Source organism: Mya arenaria, chromosome 1 (genome assembly GCF_026914265.1).
Source record: "Mya arenaria isolate MELC-2E11 chromosome 1, ASM2691426v1".
NCBI lineage: Eukaryota > Metazoa > Mollusca > Bivalvia > Myida > Myidae > Mya > Mya arenaria.
The window spans coordinates 31,825,091-31,843,927 of NC_069122.1; the positions used below are offsets into that span (position 1 = coordinate 31,825,091).

General features: G+C 33.9%; 1 long non-coding RNA gene across 1 annotated transcript; it reads right to left on the bottom strand.

Moving 5' to 3' along the window:
* Positions 1–12,568: 12,568 nt before the first annotated feature.
* Positions 12,569–14,597, bottom strand: LOC128229389 (uncharacterized). Its single transcript, XR_008260088.1, has 3 exons — positions 14,562–14,597; positions 13,777–13,900; positions 12,569–12,761 (listed from the first exon to the last, which is right to left on the bottom strand). It is a non-coding gene; the product is annotated as an uncharacterized LOC128229389 (long non-coding RNA).
* Positions 14,598–18,837: the final 4,240 nt, after the last annotated feature.

Below are 18,837 nucleotides of genomic sequence, written 5' to 3' on the forward strand. Positions count from 1 at the left end.
GAAAAATACTAGACAGCCAGCCCCTGAAAACTCAAATTCGGATATAGGCATAAACCCCTATTTGTCCAAGCTGAGAAGAGATTTTTTGAAAAATTCTCGAAGGGATGCTCCCAGTACATCCCACTCTTCTTTGGCTATTGAAGGCAGCAATGACAAGAGCAAGCCGAAACAGAACTTGAAAGAGACTACGAAAGTGATCAGTCATCCTTATATATACTCCTGAAGCAGAGCAGTACACACTTTTGGGCGAAATGGAATACACTTTCCGCAGCAACACAGAAGTCATACGAAAAGGAGGCGTTTGTGTCCCAAGATGCCATTTACCTCAGCATCAGCGTCATCGCAAGCTTTATGCCAGCAGGAAGGGTATATCAGAAGCAGGATCTTTTTTTTCTTAATGCCAGGCGTTAGATGCTGGAGTATTTCTTCAAACATTGTTGGCGTGATCCTCAAATACCTTTCGAAGGAGAAGGCATCTTCATCTCGGAGTTCTTGCAGCAATGTATTGTACTGTCCATACTCATTGTCTCTAAAACAATGACAAGGTCAGCATGGTATCCATTTCGGCTTAGAATAGAAACTGAAGTGCAAGGTGAAGGCCTCTTACATCCATAGTGTCCCACCAGCAACCGATAACAAAATAGTAGTTCGGCATAGATTATATACCCTGACTATCGACTCCGCATCATTTAAGAATTATTTCGCAAATTTATTCGGCAACTCTTCAACACATTCTGCAATGTTACCGCAACCTATCTGCACGACTGGGAAACATTCGGGAGCCAATCGGATAGGTTTCTGCGTTTATACCGCAACCTTTTGTATGCCACTCCGCGAATGCATGCAAATACATGCCGAACGGGCCCGATGGCAAAGCTTCGCCCATTTATTAAGTAATGATACGGAAAGGTTCCCGAAACTAGTAAAATTTTATCGGCAACCCTTCTGAAAAGCATCGGGGTTGTAGTGGACAGCAGCTAGAGCTTCTCCGGGTCTGTTACGTTTGTCAGAGTTAATCACGTAAGTATTACCCTTACACAATATAGCAATTTGTCAGTTTACATGTTTGAAGAATGTCTCTTTGATGTCGAGGATTTGTTAATGTATTTTTGTTTGGGGCGGGGGAGAGGGGGCATCGCTTTGGACTTTGCTAGTTTATTTTTACTATGGTATAATTGCCATTTTATACCAGCCCCATAAACAGTAGATCAACATCAACTGATAAACGTTAATAACAGAGAGTATGTCTTCATATCAATACCGGGACACGTTTCTATTCAGATCTTACTCGATCTTAGTCCTAAGTTTAAAGTTTTTTTACAATGGAGTATACAAATTTTAAGTAATAACCATTATTAAATAGAATTTTGGAATTGTTGTACGTCCGATACTTTTTCCACACAATTCTATTACCTTCTGGTTAATAAATGTTCGGTTCTGTATTGACATATAAATAAATTTGACAATATTGTTTTTTTTAATACAAGGTGTGGTTAGTGGTTATTGAAGTTATAAAAAAATTACTGTATGTGTATTACCTTCCTGTAGGTATTTTTTATATTCAATTCTAACTGGGATATCAAAAGTTATAGTTCAAAGGTTATGGCCAATTGTGATTCTCAGTTCAAACACAGTTAATTTGACTGTAGAGGGTTCATTGGAATGTGTAAAGCTGACAAACTATTAAGAACTCATTCTGGATCTTACAATATTGAAAATCTGGGTGCCATTTGAATAAAGTACTATTTTGGTCAAAGCTTCAAGTCGCTGTCGTTTATACGACACTGTTCATATATACTAGGGGCACCTCTTGTACAATTACCTGTATGCGTAGGAATCGCTGTCCTGTATACGAAACTGTTCATATGTACTAGATGCACTACTTACAATTACCTGCACGGGTACGATTCACTGTCGTGAATACGACACTGTTTATATACACTAGAGGTACTACTTGTACAAATATCCGTACGTGTATAAATCACTGTCGCGTATGCAGTAACATGTTCATATATAAGAAACACTGTGTGTTCTATTATCTGCTTTCGTATGGATTCATGTACGCGTATGAATAATGTCGTATATACGGTACAATATACATTTATGAGAGTCACTATGTGCACTATTTACAAATATGGATATGAATCCCTATGGTTTATACCGCAAAATGTATAATTATAACACTTCTTTTCTTTTACCTGCAATCGTATGCATCGCCTTACAATGTTCGAATATTAGAGGCACTTCTTATAATGTAACCTGCAAGTGTATGCATCGCTGTCGTATAAACCATACAATATTTATATATATAGGATACTACTTGTACCATTACCTGTATGCGAATTAATCTTTCGTTTGTTTAACTTTACATTGAATCACCACTTTTTTCTAAATGTTTAAGTTATAAAATCATTGTCAGATGACAAAAAGAGTACTTGTACCTTGACTCAGATTTACTATTGACTCAGGTCTTTATCAGGATAAGCAAATAGTGTGTATCGTCTCGAGAAAACACTCTCATTCAGTGTCATAGTTTTTTTGCTGTATTCAGATTGTTCATGGAATTCAGAGGTGTCTTCTTATAAACGCACGTATCCAACGATCGCTTTTTTAATCAATATGTCTGAGTAGTTATAATTTCTATTTAAAAGCATTTATCTTGATTTATTTCTTCAGAGCAACTTTTTTTGATTTGACGTTTGTTTGTTTTTTGGTATCATTTCTGACATTTACCAAATGTTCAATTGAAATTCGTGATTTGACGACAGTTTGTCGTACGTTCGATGATAAGAAAGACCTTTTATGTTCTTCACCTCTCTTTGCCGACACATAAAATATTTTTCAAGTAGCCTGTATAATTTTTAATAATAAATAAAAACGATGAAAATTGATAATTATTGTCCGTATGCATCGAACATACTTTAAAGATGAATTGTATGATATTAATATGTTTCGCTTACCGCGTGTATTTCAGTTGAGCGCACTCGTAAAGCGAAAGTTAATCGGAAATTCCGGCATGTAGCTCCCTTCTCACAATCAGTTTATAGCTTGTTGTTCATACACATGACGTGCAAATGTTTGCGTCGAGCTAAAACCCTTTAATTTCTACAACTTTTTGACTTGATGCGTTTCATTTTTAGAAAAATCCAGACGACTTTTTTTACAGATTAAGAACTTATTTGTGTATATCTCATTAAAGTGTTGTTAAAGTATAAACATTAAATACTCTTTTTTAACTTCATTAAATCTATATAGGGCTGTAATAAATAAAAGTCTGTTTTGTGTTACCTTACCGACCCACATAAAAATGCGACCCGCAAATACTTCAAGGGCCTGCCAACAATTTGTGGGGATGGCCAAAATATAAATAAATTAGGTTCCTTAATATTATATTTAGCTACGAAATTATTTTTTTTCGTGAGTAGACATCTTTTGCGATATGTTTTGTGGTATAAAAAGTTGACAATATTTTTACGAAAAAAGATTTGATTAGATTTCGGGTAAAAAAGTATTTACATTGTTTTAATTATGTCGACAACATACAATCAAAAACATATTTTTGGTTCCTGATGATGCTTTTCATAAAACGATAGATATTCAATAAAATAGTGAAGGTAGTGGATATAATTCATGTCCTGGTTAGAAAAAGGCGTATATATTTCTTAAAATAGCTGCAATCATCACAAAGCCACATTTCATTGTACACACGGAAGTACTGACTATTTTGACACAAAATCTCATTCATTTTTTAATAAGGTATTTCAGAAAAAATGCAAATGCTATTTAAATAGATTGACAATCGGATAAAATTTTCATCAACTCCTACTTACACATACACATATTTCAACAAATGCAGTACAATGCTTAAGATTGAATCTTTAAACTAAATGTGAAATGATTTTTTTTAAACATTTTTTGTTTTGGTCCATTCAACGAGTTTTGTTATGTTGAAGGCCGTTAAGCATTGAGTCATTTCTTTTTTTTAGGTTTTCGATTGTCGGCTGCAAGCGGTATTTACCTTACTTGACTAGGTTACTTTCGTGAATATGGAGGACAAGAGCTTGCCAATGCGTATTTCAAGCACTCATTCAAGTAATTTTTATAAAATTCATCGCGTGATATAAGAATTTAACATAAAGATTTTATGTAAACTCGAATTAAGTTTGTTTTATCATACAGCAGGTAGCTCCGCCATAGCTTTGCAAGAATAGACATTTTATTATCGTTGACTGCTGCATATTTATCAGCCTAGGCGGGTAGGGTTTAGTTCACATGTAGATATTCTGGGCCATTTTCTTTGCCAGTAGCATTATCATGCAGAGTGATGGAACTTTCTTGGCGAGTGATTGTTTGGTGCAGTTGTTGGCGGACTATTGATAAGATACTGAAGGATTATTTGTGTTTTTCCTCTGTCATATCGGAATAGAAAAAAGTCCGTTTTCGAGGTAAAATGACCAACTGACTGAAGATAAACATTACGTGGTCAACTGTCCTTATAATCTAAAATTTAAAATCTAAAATGATGACCTAAACAGAAATGTACTTATAAAATTGGCATGGTGGAACTGTACCGTTATAAAATTCACTAAAAGTCCAAAACTGTGACAACGTTTGATAAAACCATTATGTAGCTAACACTTTGGACAACTTTCCTAGTAGTTCGACATCTCCTGTATTCTTTGAATACATAGCATCGTTCTCTCTAAATCTAAATCAACAGGCATTTAATTCTCCACATCTCTAATTAAAAGCTTATGGCATAGCTTTACACGCAAATATAATTTGGCAATTAAACCGGGGCCTGCGTATCGGCATTAACGATTGTCCCAGGGGATGCAGGTCATCGGAATTCCTGCACGGCATCTATTTAGTTATAGCTATCCGGACAATTAGGTAATTAACCGTACCCTTTTGTTATGAAATGCACAGGTTTCGAACTCATCTGGTGAAATATGGAGTTTAATGAGTGAAAAAATATCAATACAAATATCAGTTTGAAAATTCAGTTTGATATTTTCACTGCAAATTAAGAAGTGAAAATATAACGTTAAGATTTTAAAATCAATTGTAGTTATTCCCTTTATCATAACTGACTTCCTCTGTTTTGAATCAGTTAATCATGTCAAAGTAATGACTTGATCTCTGAACACAAGTTAAACCGTTTGAAAAAATTTTTTTTTGGTAATACACACGACTTAGCGATTGTTCGGGAAATAAATGCCGATCCCTTTTTTTAAACGTTTTTGGAAGCAGAATGCTCGAACATTAACTTTCATACAACCCGTTTGGATTGGATAACTGTCTGACTGTTATACGAACTTCCTGGATAAATAGGAGAACAATTAACTTATAAACAACATTTCCCGACCACATTTTAAATAATATGCCAACAACCTAGTGTGGTCTTCATCCCATCTGAAAACTACCCGTGTACAAGCAGATTATACTGGTCTCTGACAATGAAATTGATTCAATATCCAAATTTCATAAACCAATGTTTATTAAACAAACTCTTAAACCTGAAAAAGAAAATAGTTTTAAATCAAATATTCATCTAGATGTATTTGTTTACACGTTCGACCTTTCAAATATTTTTTCAATGATTTAGAACAAGTGAAATTTGGTATTCATATTCCTGCACTGTTCAATGTAAAAAAAGAAATCATACAATAACTGTTCTTAACTGATAACTACATGCATCGGTAAAAGATTATTGATGACTGCACTGAAATACGGATAAAGAATACACCTTATAAAAAATCTTTCAAAACTATTTCTCCTAATGTCGGCGAACGAACGACAATCCATGCTATCGTCAATCGATTCTACCCGGGTAGCAAAGAGATATTCCAAATCGGGGTTATTTAGAAAAGATAGCCAATAAATCTCCGAAAATAATCATGAAAGAAACTGTATTTATTGATTTAATTGTAAGATTGTTTTTACTTCACTCGTATCATAGAAAAACTACACTTACATTCTCTGTTTTGCCACTCGTGAAATTAAATGCAATATTACATTGAAATCAACAAATTACTTCTTTATAATTTTTTAAAGCGACTGCGAATATTTGCACCAAAAACCTAATAAAAGAGCTTAATACAAATAATGTTAAGCTATGTAACAGCTTAAAATATTTTATAATATCTCACAGACAACACCCGATTAAATTATAAAAATCGAAGAATGCGTGGAGAAGGTACTACCAATTACAGGTTAAAGGAAAAAAACAGTCATTCATGGTCAATATTGCCAATCTCGATTATAAATTATGTAGGGATATCTTGTTTTTCCTTCTTTTACTCGTTCGTATTTTGATTTCGCTCGCTCAAACTGGGACATTTTTATTTTTGTTTCAAAGAAGTAAGACAAAATATGTTTAAGATACCTAAATCTATGCATAAACGAATAAAATAATGTCATTTTGCATATGAAGGCTTGTTTGTGACCTGGTTTTTGAATACTTCACTGCTTGCTAGAGGGCTTTTGAAGACTTCACCGTTTGTCATCGGGCTTTGAAAGACTTCACTGTTTGCTACAAGGCTTTTGAAGTCTTAACTGTTTGTTTCTTGGCTTTTAAAGAGTTCACTGTTTGCTTCTAGGCTTCAAAAGATTTAACGGTTTACCACCGGAGTTTTAAAGACTTACTGTTTGCGTTTAAGTTCACAGTTTGCTACTGGGCTTTTGAAGATTTCACTGGTTGCTACTAGGCTTTTGGAGATATTACTGCTTGCCACAGGCTTTCGAAAATTTCAATGTTTGCCACCGGGCTTTTGAAACATCACTGTTTGTTTCCGGGGTTTTGATGAATTCACTGTTTTCACCAGACTTTTGAAGTTTTCACTGTTCGTCACCGGACTTTTGAAGATTTCACTCTTTGTTCCCGGAAGGATTATATTTTGCTGCTAGGCTTTTGAAGACTTCACAATTTGATGCCAATCTTTTGAAGACTTCACTGTGGCCATCGAGCTTTTGAAGTATTCACTGTTTGCTACCAGGCCTCTGAATAATTTAACGTTTGCGACCGAGATTTTGAAGACTTCACAATTTGCTACTAGCCTTTTGAAGACTTCACTGTTTGTCACTGGGCTTTTGAAGATTTTACTTTTTGCCACTAAGCTATGTTAGACATCACTGCTTTTGACCTGGCTTTTAAAACTTTCACTGTTTATTATCGGGCTTTTGAATACTTAACTGTTTGCATCTAGGCTTTGGAAGACTTCACTGTTTGACCCCGGACCTTATAATACCTACTGTTTGCCACTGGGTATTCTGAGACTACACTGTTTTCCACCGGGCTTTTGAAGATTTCAATGTTTGCCGCCGGTGTTTTGAAGGCTTTATTGTTTGCAACCGGGCTTAGGAAGACTTCATTGTTTTCATCGGATTTTTTAAAGCTTCACTGTTTGATTACGGGGTTTTGAAGTATTCATTGTTTGCTACTAGTCTTTTAAAGGCGCTACTGTTTGTGTCGATTCTCTTTAAGACTTCACAGTCTGCTGACAGGCTTTTGAATACTTCAATGTTTGTCACCGAGCTTTTAAAGTATTCACTGTTTGCTACTGGGATTTTGAAAACTTAACTGTTGGTCACCGGGATTTTGAAGACTTTACGGTTTGCCAACAGGCTTTTTAAGACTTAACTGTTTGTAACATGGCTTTTGCAGACTTCACTGTTTGTCACATAGTATTCACTGTTTGCTACCAGGATTTTTATTGTCGGTCACCGGGATTTTGAAGACATTACTGTTTGCCAACAGGCTAAAGTCTGAACTACTTGCCAACGGGGTTTTAAAGACGTCACTGTTTGCCATTGGGTTTTAAAAGACTTCACTGCTTGTCACCTGGGTTTTGAAAACTGCACTGCTTGTAACATGGCTTTTGAAGACTTCACTGCTTGCCACCGGCCTTTTGAAGACCTCACTTCTTGCCACTTTAATTGCATTTATTTCGTATCCGTTCATTGGTTTACTTAGCTATGTGCAAACGTTGTTTTGCATCTACCCAACCATGTGCAGGTTCACCGCTTTGAAAGGTTATGGTATATATGTTTGAAAAAATAATATCTGTATCAAATAAAAATAAAATTGAATTGATCGGTTTGCCGACATACATAGTATATGTTATCGCTACCCAGGCGACATCCATCGACACTTATTTAATAAAACCCTTTAAAAATAACGAATACATTGTTTTCTTATTACATTCAAACCATCTACAATTTGATACTTTCTACACATACATCTCTTTCCGCATCTCGTACTAAGGTTATAATCTCAAATTTGGCAATCATTTTATTTAGGGCAGCTCACACTACACATAGAAGTTTTGATATTACAGTCTTGGTAAGGCCAACATAAATAATTTTGAGTTTTTCAGCCCCTCCACGCTCAGTTAATTCATCCCACTCTTATGTTTTTATTCCACTCTTTTCGTAGACATACAAAGACGTTGTGTGTGTTTTTAATTGTTTTAAGAAATTATTTTTAAATCAGCCACACGATGTTTATTAAATTGAAAAAGTTTGTATTACTTTAAGATAGCCATAGCTAGATGATATCTTTGCTATATTTGGTTTCTTTCTTTTTATAAGTTTTTTGATGAAAATATGAGCTCAATGTTTATTATATTTTAAGTGCATTAATGGCTTTATTTGAGAAACTAAACTCAAGATCAAATTTAAATTGCCTTCAATCGGGGCATTAAAGCCAACACTGTTAAGTCCTTTAACACAGACATGCTACTACTTCTACTGTTTGAAATAAACTGAGCAAAGCATTTAATAAAATCAAGATCATAATCCCCTTTTTGTAACGAATAGTCAGTCGATCTATACAGCACCAAAACGATTTCGAACATAAGATTCTCTGCACTTCAAAGAGCCTATTTTAGAATAAAAATAAATCTGACCGGTTTGATTTGACACAATTGCAAATTGCAAAATTTATACGTAATAGAATACTCTCAATCTCTGACGGTGGCAGTCGACTTAATTCTAAGGGTGAAGCCGCTTGACATGCAAGGGATGTTGCCCTTGATTCGGAATTAAATTTGTTCATTTAATTATAAGCAAACATCAAGATTATTCAATGCTCCAAAACTTCTAAATTCTACATTTATTTGCAAACAGGAGTAAAATCACCTTTCAAGGTTTCTCTCATTGACACAAAGGACCAATATCACTTTCCAATCTCAACTAATTTTACTACATAACAGTATAACATTACCAAAATCATGTACAGTCGAAACTCGTTATGTCGACTTTGTCGGGACGTAGGGAAAAAAAATCGACATAACGAACATTCGACACATCCGAATAACAAAAAAAACATCAGAAATCCCAACACATTTGAGTTCGATGTCCGACTTCTGCAATTGAACGGTCTTGTTACATATTTCCGTCGTGAAAACAGCAGATGTAATTTTGAAAAGTAATATGAAAAAAATGACTTTTTTGTGTCAAATTATTTAATTCAATTCAATTTATTGGTTTAAAAAATGTTGTTTTCTACATGCAGTGTAGAGATTTTTTTTTCGTCACGTAACTTTCATTGCTGTCGAATTTTCCAATGATGTCAACGGCGTTTCAATAAATGTCTCTTCCGCAATAAATGGCTCTTGAGCAATAAATGATTTACTTAATCAGAAACATAAACAAACAACTTTAAATAACACTTATTAAATAACCTCCAATTATGACATTTTATGCTCAAAAAGAATTAATGCGACAAACCGTCATGAACATTTTCGCACGTACAGCTCGATCTTCTGTTCAAGTCAAGTCAAGTCAAGTTTCCTTTATTTCACTCATTCCAATACAAACATGGCAAAATGAGGTAATATCAAATGCTAAATGTCACAAAGGCAAACGAGTGAAATGGGTACATTTAAAGGTTTGTTTTCTTATATTACAAACGTTTGACAATGATTATTATATATAGTAAATTACCAGTGTAATCAATTTGGTTATTGTCACATACATTAGTGGATAAATAAATAAATGGAGAGTCAATAAAATATCGTAGCAATTAGAAACAAAATGGCTCAAATTCTGTATATGTCAACAGGCATGTCCTACAACTATTATAATAATGATTTCAATAAAATTGCTTTAACAAACATTATTAAGTTAAACATCTGCGTTTTATTCCGGGTATTTATAAGTTTCTCTAGTTTAATAATATTCGCGTGTCTATAAATGTAGGGTTTCAAATATTTCTTTCGTTCTTCATCAAAAATTCTACATTCTAAAAGATAATGAAATTCATCGCCTAATTTATCGCAATGTGTACACACTCTTTCCTTTAGAGGCGTTCTGTTCCAGCTATCAGTTTCAATTGGGAGTCTATGGTTTCTTGTTCTGAATTTAAGTTTTTAGTCGGTTGATCTAAAATGTATGGCTCAATGCCGAATTTTGATTCAAATATTCTGTAAAACGTTACTTTATTGGATGTTTCAGTAGCACTAAACCATTCATTAATAAAGAGATCTTTTAACTTTTGCTTAACCGTTGCCTTCAACCACTTTTGATTCACAAAGTTTTGGCCTTCCCATATATTAATTAAACCACATTTACTTAAAATACATTTTAGATGGTAGATCCATGGAAATTTTCTTTTCAATACTTGCTCACTATAATTGATTGAGTAATTATATATACTCTTATATATCAAAGACGAGAGTTTCGTAATATTGTTATCAGTATTTGTTAATAATTTTGTCCAGAAGGCAATCATTTTATCTTCGATATCAACCGAAAGCGGCATTGCCCCGGTTTCACCATAGACCATATAATTTGGAGTAGATCGTTTTAGCTTTAAAATATACTTAAGAAATCGAAGTTGAACTCTCTCTAAAACCTCGTTTTTTTCCATAGCCCCAAATTTCAGCTCCATAAAGATGTATTGGTTTCACAGTTTTATCAAAAAATTTCAATTTGTAAATCTATAGGTAAAGAAAGGCGATTTGCGTTCCGTAATAAACTGTACATTGCTCTTGTAGTCTGATTTGCAATATGTACTTTGCATTTTTGAAAAGAACCAGTTCTACTAAAGTATATACCGAGGTATTTATATTCATTAACTATATCGAGTTGGCTTGCTTGAAATGAGAAAGTAAATGTAACCGGTCTTCCCTTTCCAAATACTAGTATTTTAGACAATATTAACTATTAGTTTCCATGAATCGCAGTATTGTGCGTAAGCATCGAGTGCATTTTGTAAACCTGTTGGAGTTTCAGACATTATAACTGTATCATCAGTATATAGAAGTATAAATATTATTATGAAATTTTGCAAATTTTGAAAATGGTTCGGATTTGGTAATTGTACACTGCTGTCTATATTGTTACTTATAAAATACTCGTGTAAATCGTTTAGAAACATGGAAAACAGAAGTGGAGACAGATTTTCCCCCTGTCTGACACCTATATTACTTGGGAAATAATTTGACAATTATGAGTTAACTGTGACACATGATTTGATGTTGTTGTACAAATTTTTAATAAGAGTTAAACATTTGCCGTTTATATTGCATTTTAAAAGTTTCACCCAAAGCCCTTCTCGCCAGACAGTGTCAAAAGCTTGTTTGAGATCAATAAACGCGCAGAATAGCCCTTTTTGTTACTGTTCGAATATTGAATTATGTGGTTTATGGCAAACATGTGATCTGATGTCGAAAAACCAGCTCTAAAACCTGCCTGAAATTCATGTATGATATTATTAGATTCGACGTAATGTTTTAGCCTATTATTTATTACGCAAGTAAACAATTTCCCCATACAACTAAGTCGATATAGGTCGATAGTTTTCAGGTTGTGTAGGGTCACCCGTATTTTTGAAAATAGGATTAATAACTCCAACAGTCCAAGATTGAGGTATAACACCATATTCAAAAATTAAGATAAATAATTTGACATACATGTTCTTAAGAGCGTCAAAACTAGTTTTAATATGTTCATTTGTTATTTTATCTAGTCCACTTGCTTTGTTATTTTTTTAATGATTTTGCAGCTTTTTCAATTTCTTCCAATGTAATTGGAATATTAATTTCATCATTAGTTACCACGTTTACATTAAGTTCACCAGACTGGTTACTTGTGGATTGTATATCCTTATAGTTAACGCTTTTAAAGAAATTAGACAGGTCTTCAAGTCCTGCTTCACTTTTGCTCTTACTTTTGTTATTTAATATTTTCGACATAAGGTACAAGGGAAATGTGTGAAATTCGACCACAGGGACTGAAATAGGGGGTCGACATAGCGAAATATTCGAGATAGAAAAATCGACACAAGCAGTTTTATTATATATAGAATAAGAAGGAATAATTTCGGGACCGGAGAAAAAAATCGACACAACCGAAAAATCGAGATATCCGACGTCGACATAGCGAGTGTGGACAAATATTTATTTGCTTACATTTTTAAAAGCGCATTTTCCTTAAAATAATGTAAATAAAAGAAATGTACTTTGGCAAGTGCTTAAAACAAATCGAATATTGATGAATGTAACATTATAAATTATGAAACCAGAGTTTTAAACAACAAGATTTGAATTTCTTTCTCCTTTGAATTACACAACATATTTGAGCAATGTAGTTTCCAGTTGAGTTGCATCTTATTTGTTTGTTATATTTGGACCAGACTATAATTAACAATTACAATCATGAATCATAGGAGAACAGTCTGTTGTGCCCTTCAATCTTATTTACAAGTCTCAGCACTAAGATGAAGATGAGGAGGTCTTGGAACTTCTGTATACGCTCTGAAATACGAAATATTGTTTTAATTGACAATTTAATGAATATAAACAAGCGTTGTTTTTGTATCTTGTAGGTTCAGCAAATGTTAATATTGACCGAATGCCTTTAAAACTGCACTTTCACACATTTTTACAACTTTTTTATTTTTTTGTCTTGGAAAGAGCATTTTTTTTTCGAAAATATCTGCAAACCAATGATATAAGATTGCTGACAAAAATCAGGTCGTAGATTTTCATATTTGCGTTCGAAAATTAATGTTTTATGGCTACTAACGGTTAAAGAAAAATATGTAAAACATTATTTTTTTAACTTAAATCTTCCGTCTAATGTTTTGTCAGTAGACTCACATGACTGGTTTCCATGGTTTTTCGCAAAAATTGGCAGGTTCCAAGCCAAAAAATAAAATAAAATGTCAAAACGTTCAATCTGTGAGAGTGCAGCTTTAAGAAATTATATAATGTGAAATCCAGCTTATTTGGTTCAATGGTTTTTTGTGCAATCAGGTTAATCATATTATCACATAGAAAGTAAATGGGCTACGATTTAAACTTAATTATTATAAAATAACCGTCATACTTGTTAAAACGGATTTTTTAACATAAATGTATTTCAATCGCTCATCAATATTTTCAATGTTTATTAACTTGAGTAATCTATCGGTATGAAAAGTTATGTAAAAGTATTTATTCAATCCGAAAGGACTAGCATGAACCTGCACGTTTTGATATAATTGCACATGATTATATAAGAGTCGTTAAAATTTTACAAATGTGTTGGATATTCATTTACATTTTTAATATTTTTCAACTTATTTGATGGAGCTTCAATGCATGGTTGACAAATCCATTTGTGTCGACATCGCATGGTAAGGCTCTAGAATAGAGATTAATAATTGCAATGCGACATTGTATTATACCATTGTGCTACCTGATTTAAATGTGCAAATAAAAGCTTTGAAAATCGATGACCAGTGAACAAAACGTGTCCTTGTATACAAACAACTCAACAAAACATTACCAATAACCGTTGATATGAGGTCCTGTCCAAATATGGTCCAATGGTCACATTCTCTCGATAATGGTGAAACTTTTCGTCTCCGACACTTTTGCATTTTCCTTCACCGATTCTGAGTCAAACACACCTGTGTTATGACACCAAAGCTAAGTTCATCATTAATATATGTGCTATCTTTTTCCCTGATTCAGAATGTTCTCTCTTTTTTTTGAGAGAACTGACAATTCTGTAAGCTTGTCATCACAGCCCCAGTACATTATTACGTTTGCACTACAGTTCGACCGTTCACAAATATAGTTTTTATAAAAACTGGTGGTAGGGGAAGCAAACTCTTATTCAAATGAAAATGCATGTCTTAAACTAAGTATTTACCTTGACGCCATCAGGTGTTTGTAACTTATGATATCCGATGAACAATTACACAAAACAACATTTGTTATAAAGTGTTGATTACTGGAATATTAAACCAGAATTTGAAACAACCAGCAGCCAATTATATAAATCGTGGATAGGTTGTACACAGGTTATTTTAATGCTAGTTTGCATATTTAAATGAATTGATTGGTTAATATTGATTTTTGGATACATATTGACCAACCAAAAATATTTTGGCCAACTTAAACCTAACCAAAGACTACACCAGTTCTGTAGATTTTTTTACACTTCCGTTTTCCATCATACATAATACTTTAAATAATGTACTCAGTTGAGTAGAAACTTGAGTTATTTGGTGATACTGAGGCCAGTCATTAACAACATGAACCACAGGAGAACGGCCCGATAATTACCTTCGTTTTTATTTAACAAGTTTGAGGAGTTAGATGAAGATGAAGAGGTCATCTCCGAAACAAATGTTCCTTCTCTCGACGAGTTTATCCTTTTCTGAAATATAAGAAATGTTTCTTTATTGACAAATTAAGACTCAGTGAAATCATTAATGTTGAACTGTAATAATAATAATAGACGGAAATCTTATATGAAGCATTTTTTTGTCTAATATGTTCTGTATTTCATTTAGATTTTGATTTATTGAGCAGTTGAATGCTTTCAACGCATTTTTCAAACATTGACTAGTAGAGATTTTAGCATTATCATCTAGGCGACCTAGGATCGATTCCCGGCCTTGGCGCATGCGAGTTTGATTTGTGGTCACCATGCCAGGTGGTGGGTTTCCTCTAGGTACTCCGGTTTCCCTATAGCATGAAACCACACTTTCATGTAATACGGTTCAGTGATCGAAAGTGATTAATAAAAATGTAGTAATCATTTATTTCACAATCGTTGTTAAAATAAATAAGTCTAAAACAATGAACACATATTAATATAAAAAGATTTTCTTTAAGTTAAATATATCTTACAATTATATTATATATATACTACACGCATTGTCTCATTTTGTATTTGAAATGCGACACTGTAATAAATGAAGCTATATATTGAAACGTTGAATAAATGACTATATAAATATACATATTTAATCTTAAAATGTGTGTCAGCTGGTGTCACCGTGTGGTTGTACAGTAACATAGATGACACTGCACTGTGCGATGGTCGACTATTCGGTTATGTGTACACTTGTCAAGCACAATAAAAAGTGAGCACTGTCCCTTCAACCTGGTTATCGTGTAGATGTATGATTATTTAGTGCCAAAGAGGAGGCAGCAATAAACATTGGTCGGCTTATCGTATGACTGTATAGTCATATATAGTTATATGGACGTGAGAGGAGTTGACATTGAACCTGCCTTACGTGTCTGTGTATGACTCTAAAGTCCCACGGAGGAGTCAGTATTTTTTGCATAAATATTGTACATTGAATCGGCCATGATTATTAGGTCCTATAGAGGATCAAGCATTGTACATTGAACCAGCTTACCGTGTCTGTGTATAATTGTATAGTCCTATAAAGGAGTAAGCATTGTACGTTTGGCTGGATAAACGTGTTTGTGTATGACTTTATAGTCCTATAGAGGAATCAGCAGTGAGCGTTTGTCCGGTTTGTCTGTGTGTTATCATATACGAGTAGTCCTATAGAAGAGACAGCACTCTGTGTTGGCCCGACATACCGGTTCTGTGCATGGTTGTATAGTTCCATAAAGGAGACAGCACTGTACCTTGGTTAGGTTTATCGTGTATCTTAATTCTTGCATTGCACAACAGAAATAATGCGTTGTATTATTGTAGTGTATAGTTCAGTGATCGGCTTATTGTGTATGTGCATGATTGTACAGTACCATTGATCAGTCAACACTGTGCGGTGGACAACTAAACGGTTCTGTGTATGTCTTTATAGTACAATAAAGGTGTCAGCACTGTACATTGAACCTGCTAATTGTGTAGATGTATCATGATTGTTTAGTTCCAAATAGAGGTATCAGAGCCGTGCACGAGGTTACTTTTTGTGTAGATATATGGTATTGTTTACTTCCTTCGAGGAGGCAGCACTGTACATAAGTCGTTTTTTCGTATCTGTGTTTAATTGTTTAATTCCTTAGATAAGGCAACGCTGTACATTGGTCGACTTATAATGTCTGTGTATGATTGTATAGTACAAAACAGGAAGCAATATTGCACGTATCTCCAACTAATAGTGTATTTAAATGCATAGTGCAATAGAAAAGTTAACACTGCGTTTTGTCCATTAGTACCATAAAGGAGTCAGCGCGATTTCACGTGTGTGTGTGTGTGTGTGTGTGTGTGTGTGTGTGTGTGTGTGTGATTTTATCACGAAACCTGTACTTTCATTAATGGGCGAGCTTCGGCATTGGATTTTGTTTATTGTAACTACATGATGCATAAATTGAACATTGACTAGGATATGTTCGGGTATACAGTGTATTGGCCTTAATTACGGCTTACTAATAATTATGTTTAAAAGTATATTAAAGATAAGTAATCATTATTGCTCAATGATTTAAAATAAATTGTATGATAAATAAACTGCATGTCAGTCTGATAAGTAGCTTTTCTTAATCTTCTATGTAGAAAAAGACATTGTTCAACAGAGTAGACAAGTATTATTTTTTACAAAATTACATAGGCTTGTATCAGCATTAACTAGCACAGTAATACAGAGTACAACATTCTTTGGATTTTTTTTATTTTAGGCTACTGTTACGGCCCTGTAAGTATTGTAAAATAAAAGTTGTGAAATTCCATTACATGAAATACATGTAAATATATTTTTATTGACAAATATTTTCCGTTTGGTTTGCAAGTTTTTAAACATTCAACGTAAGAGAAACATTTGTGATTGTGTGCAGTATACATTTTCAAACCCTTTAAAGTGACTTCAAAAATCGCCTTGTAGAAAAAGCTCGAATTTTTTTAAGTCTAAAAGGGTATAGATGACGAATCGAAAAGTGATAAATATACCTAAGCATTCATTTAAATGTTCACAAATTATTTCTTTAAATTGCATTATATAATGAACAACTATATATCTAATAAAAATAGAAATTGAACTCGATCAATTCAATATAACTCGACCTTTTCACAACTAACAGCGCAGTCAAAGCCGGAGCTGTACATATGTATATCTAATACAAATAAGCAGGATAAACGCATAAAAAGTGAATGCAACAAGCAGGAATATTATAAATATCAAAAGTATCAACCCTCAGGTATATTATTGTAAAAGTAGTTCCTGCTATCACCACGATGATGCACACCAAGATAACTCCAATGAGAACAGCAACTGTAACAAGAAAAGTTTTTTTTTAAACTTAATGTAAAACCTAAGTCCTTGTATTAACGGTCAAGCGGTATACAAATAGTCTTAAGAGTGTTTTTTATATCTATTTTGATTTTTAACGAAACGAAATGATGAAATTAAAATTAAATATTAATTGAAATATAACAATATATTTTAGGTTTTATTATTTGTGGTAAAATTCATAACGGTCTTGATAGTGTCAACCTATACTGCCCTGATACTGGCATTAACCTTAACAGCTCTGTTAATGACGTCAACTTAAACTGACTTGACTGTGGCATTAACTGAAACTGACCTGGTTGTAGAGTCAACCTTAACTGACCTCATTGTAGAGTCAACCTTAACTGACCTGATTAAGGCTCCGACCTAAACTGCCCTTATTGTTGGGTACATCGAAGATGCGCACTGTCTGTGGCGTTAACCTAAACTGACCTGATTGATGCGACAACCTAAACTTATATGACTATGGCATCAACCTAAACTGTTCTAATTGTTTGGTACGAAGCTGCACTCTGACTATGGCGTCAATCTAAGTTTACCTTATTGTGGCGACAACCTCAACTGAGCTAATTGTTGAGTTAATCTAAACTGACCTGATTGTTGGATACATCGAAGTTGCGCTCTGAATGTGGCGTCGACCTAACATTACCTGATTGTAGCGTCGACCTAATCTTACCTGATTGAAGGGTCGACCTAATTTGACCTGATTATGGCAACAATCTTAAATGACCTGATTGTGGCGTAAACGTAAAATTACATGATTGTGGCGTCAACGTAAAATGACATGATTGTTGCGTCAACCTTAACTTTACCGATTGTAAAGTCAACTTTAACTAAGCTGATTGTGGCGTCAACCTAAACTAACCTGATTGTGGCGTCAACCTTAACTTACCTGATAGTGACAACAACTTCAACTTTCCTGATTCAGTCTCCTAAACTTGTCTGATTGTAGTGCCACATGATTGAAGGGTTATCGAAGCTGCGCTTTGAATGTTGCGTCAAGCTCAACTGACCTGATGCTAGCATCGACTTAATCGACCTTATTGTGGCGTCAACCTAAACTAACCTGATTGGGGTGTCCACAAAAGTGACCTTTTGCGGTGTGAATATAAACTGCTATGACCTTAATTGCTTTCAATTTTAAATGCTCTTTTTATGGCATCAATCCGATATAAGTGTAAATTTAGATTTAGAAAGTATGAATATTTTCAGAATTAATCAGAATAATAGCAACACACAAGGGTGTATTGACTCTTTAATAATTTATTAAAGAAGGTACTGCAGAACTGATGGTCAGTTCCAGTGGATCTATAATGTCTTTTAGCATGTACATTGGATGTTAACCTTAA